General features: G+C 32.6%; 1 long non-coding RNA gene across 1 annotated transcript; it reads right to left on the minus strand.

Moving 5' to 3' along the window:
• Positions 1 to 359: 359 nt before the first annotated feature.
• LOC109612030 (uncharacterized) lies at positions 360 to 1547 on the minus strand. Its single transcript, XR_009343207.1, has 2 exons — positions 762 to 1547; positions 360 to 627 (listed from the first exon to the last, which is right to left on the minus strand). It is a non-coding gene; the product is annotated as an uncharacterized LOC109612030 (long non-coding RNA).
• Between the last annotated feature and the right edge of the window lie 2879 nt (positions 1548 to 4426).

Consider the following 4426-nt stretch of genomic DNA (forward strand, 5'->3'; position numbering starts at 1 on the left):
TTTTTCGTTGTTCTGAGAGTGATTTGATTTGAACAATGTACAAATATGAGTGTTCGCTCAGGAAATTTTGTGAGAAGAATTAACCCAGCGGATTTTTTAGCACATACATCTTCCATCTGAGACCAATGACAATGTAGGTGCGACCCATCCAAAGCCTGTATACAATTTCTACTTACATTTACACAGAGATGGCCTAGGCCGTCAGACGAGTCCGAAATCTACCGACAATGTAAGCGAATGTTGGATGGGTCCGAAATCGACCGACAACGTAAGCGAATGTTGGATGGGTCCGAAATCTATTAACATTGTAAGCGAAGGTTGGATGGGTCCGATTCCATCAACATTTTAGATTGTGGAACTTAAATTTCAGCTGTCTTTTATTAAAATATTCGTATTATAAACGTGTTTTCAACAATAAAATATTCTTATTATAATTAGAAATAATGCATAAAAACGAAATTCATAAAACTTATTCAAAAGACGTGGGAAGAAATAAAGCTTAGACTAAAGGAAAAAAATATATTTTTCCAGTTTTTTATTGTAGGACATTGTTCGGAAGTGTCTGGCCTTAGGGAATTTGAAACAATTTCTAATCCTGTTCATTGGATCCTTCACATATGACAGCTTCTGAAATAAGGATAAAAAATATAGAACAATTTTTTAATATTAAACAGTTATACTATAGAATAGACTAATGGACTACATTTTAAGGTAACATAATATCACTTTTCAATAAATATGTAAGAAAAAATTTAACTTACCGAAAATGGCCATGATTAAAATTTATATTCCTTAAACACCTTTTTGTTTTGGGTACCATCATAGCTGTAAGATAATATTATAGAAATGTCATTAATCTTGCAGAAGTTTTTAATCTGGCGAAATTATAATTTTTATGATACTAACCTGAAAGAATTTAAATTATTAATGGATTATAACGGAGAGTTTTTCATATTCTTACATATTTTCCAAAATCTTCTACAATTTTGGAATGCATGGAATCTGCTCAATTTGTAGAATATCATTGTTTTCCAAACAGTCCGTCCTCAACTGTGGATTTCTTGTTAAATTGTCTGCTTCCACTTTCTTTAGTCGTCTTAAATTACTCCTACTGAATCCTGACATTTTATTTAACTTATTTAACACACAACACTTACTACATTCTTATTTTATTAATTTACTTTATTAACTTTTGTTCAAAATTCACAACTTGCACTTTCAAAAACACTTCACAGAATAAAATTTTGCTTCAAAAAAGAAAGAAGCATCAAAAATGAATAACGGTACAACAGCAGCTGCAACAATAAACAAAAAAGTTACAAAACAATACAAAGGCATCCGATTCAGATGCAAGTGCGATGGACAGTTTTTATTGTATTTTGTTTTGTTCTTTAATTCTAACATGGATTTTGTTTCACAATGTAATAGCAAAACGACTCATCCGATTCGGATGCTAGTTGTATGCTATTAACCACTGTTATTTCATTTTTTCCTATTGACAATATAGCATACATTTGGATGGGTATTAAATTGTAATGGCCAGCGGACTGCTGGGAAGTAGTTTTTTCATAGTTAATAGCATGTTTCCATTGGAAACCGAACAACGTTGTTCGCTCTCAGAATTAGGTACACGAATTAACCCGTTCATACGGCACGATTCGTAATTTCCTTTTTTCAAAAAAATTGTTTGTTGATTTTAAAGGGAATGTATTCGAAAATACATGAAATTCTCACTAATATGAATATAAGAAATTACTGTTTTTCTTCCAAAGATTTATTATTTCATTAATTTTACAATTTTCATTCACGTTTTCAACTTTTTGTGTAAATGCTGACATTTTGAACATATTTTTGTGTTTTTCCATTTTTAAATTCTGCTGAAGAGACACTTGTCAAACATTTTTTCTGCCGATAGAAACATTTTGAAAATATTGACTATTTTGTTTGCAGTTTTCTGTAGAAATTTTAACTCGTGGACCAAATGCGTACCTCGAATGAGAGAGAAAACAAAATTTACTTTCGTTTGAATGTACATACGCCATTCAACATTGTAGTTTTCATTCATAATTTTCAGTCTTCCCAAAAATTTTTAAAATTTCATTAAATTTTACTATTTATAATTTTTAAATGTCATAATTTATTTTTTCGATAAATGCTCTCATTTGTTAGGGATGGGACATATTTTTTCGTTGTTCTGAGAGTGATTTGATTTGAAGAACGTACAAATATGAGTGTCCGCTCAGGAAATTTTGTGTGAAGAATTAGGTAGTTTTTTCATAGTTAAGGGTCAAACAACGAATAGAGAGCGAATCAAGTGCAGTGGAAACGCCACATAAGGGTCAAACAACGAATAGAGAGCGAATCAAGAGTAGTGGAAACACCACATTAGCACGTCCCAGCTACAGTGGCTGCAATTTAAAAAAGCTTAAGTTCGTGTGACACGTTTTAAATTCATAAAAATGGCAAAAAAATAACTGTTCCTGTCCTGTGAAGGATATATGAAGACCCGAATTTTATTTAAAGCAGCGCTGCTCAAGAAAAAATATTTCTTTCCAGTCGAATTTCTCTTTGCTTATTTAAATCAAGAACAAAAGAGTGTAAAGTCATTATTTTCACAAATATTTTTTATCCATTTGCTTTGTAAATAATTTTGTTAAACATTCATGTTAAAAAACAATAAAATTGAATCGTAAAATATAAAGAAAAACAGAATTTTAATATTCTCTTAAATTATCTCTTTTTCGGCTCATGTTCCAGAACGTGGTTTTGAGCAGGGCTAATTTTAAGGAGGTTTCTTACCCTCTAGGAACACAAATCATTTTTAATTATGGTACAAATCATGGTATACCGAAGACAAGGTAGGCTAAAATTACAAGAATAGAGGTCTACCTGTTTGGCTTATAATGTCAGAATTACTATCAAAACAATCAAAAAATCAAACAGCTTGTTGGAAGAAGAAACAAAAGGAAAATTACTGTCAATTTTGTTTTAAATTTTGTAAACTTCATCGAAATAGGCTTCAACAAATGAAATGTAATGAATCAACATACATTCATAATTTGAAAAATCTGTGCGGCTTCCTGAACAACAAGAAGACGGTTGGTCTTTTGTTAAAGAAGGCAACGCCCAGGTAAGTTGACGAGATGATTATGTTCCAAATGTATTAAATTTAATTGACAACTTTTGTGTTTCGCAAAGACAGGTTTTGGATCTTTTCCATTATCGCTTGGATAGCATTCCTTTCCCAGGTCTTGGTTTTTGGGTTAGATAATTGATCTCACCCCGAAGATCTTATGCGAGTAATGGTTTGAATGCATTGTCCCTATAACCACATAAAGTTTTACTATTAATAAACTAGTTCGAGCTCCTCATATCAGATTTTACTTATATAGGAGTTGAAATATATTTCATAGCCTGTTTTGAAGCGTTTTTTGGTGGAATTGTTCAATTTGCTTACAAATGTGCTCCATGCTTCGGATCCGCATTCATCTATTTTTTCCAAATTAAAATTTAACAAGTAAAAAAGCATTAAGTTCGGCCGGGCCGAACTTTGAATACCCTCCACCATTTGGAACGAATTAGAAAATTTTCAAAAAATAAAATCCATTAAAAATTGTGCTAAAATCTTGAAAATATGGGAAGGTGCCGATATATGGGAACCTATATACACAATTACTTTTCAGTGGTTAAAGTGCTCACAAAGAACTCCTTGTGTGGATTTTCAGACAATACCATAGGAAAATATGGCTAAAATCATCAAAATACCGAATATCGGGGATGCCGTTATATTGGGGATATGCGATATCGTTAACCTATATAGAGAATTCTCTGTCAGGGGGTAAACTGCTCACAAAGAACCTCTTGTGTACAATTTCAGACAATTCCGTTGAAAATGTAACTGAAATCATCAAAATACCGAATATCGGGGTTACCGTTATATGGGGGGATAACGATATCGTGTATATAGATAATTCTCTTCCAAGGGATAAAGTACTCACAATGAACTCCTCGTGTGGAATTTCAGACAATTCCATTGAAAAATGTGGCTAAGATCATCAATATAACGAATATCGGGAGGTACCATTATATGGGGGCTATACGATATCGTGGACCTATATAGATAATTCTCTTCCGAGGTATAATGTACCCACAAGGTATTCCTTGTGTGGATTTTCAGACAATTCCGTTGAAATATGTGGGTAAAATCATTAAAATACCGAATATCGGGGGGTACCGTTATATGGGGGCTATACGATATCGTCGACCTATATAGACAATTCTCTTTCAAGGGATAAAGTACCCATAAGGAACTCTTTGTGTGAATTATCAGACAATTCCGTTGAAAAATGTGGCTAAAATCATATAAATACCGAATATCGGGGGGTACCGTTATATGGGGGCTATACGATAACCTGGACCTATATAG

Source organism: Musca domestica, unplaced genomic scaffold (genome assembly GCF_030504385.1).
Source record: "Musca domestica strain aabys unplaced genomic scaffold, Musca_domestica.polishedcontigs.V.1.1 47, whole genome shotgun sequence".
In the NCBI taxonomy this organism is placed as follows: Eukaryota; Metazoa; Arthropoda; class Insecta; order Diptera; family Muscidae; genus Musca; species Musca domestica.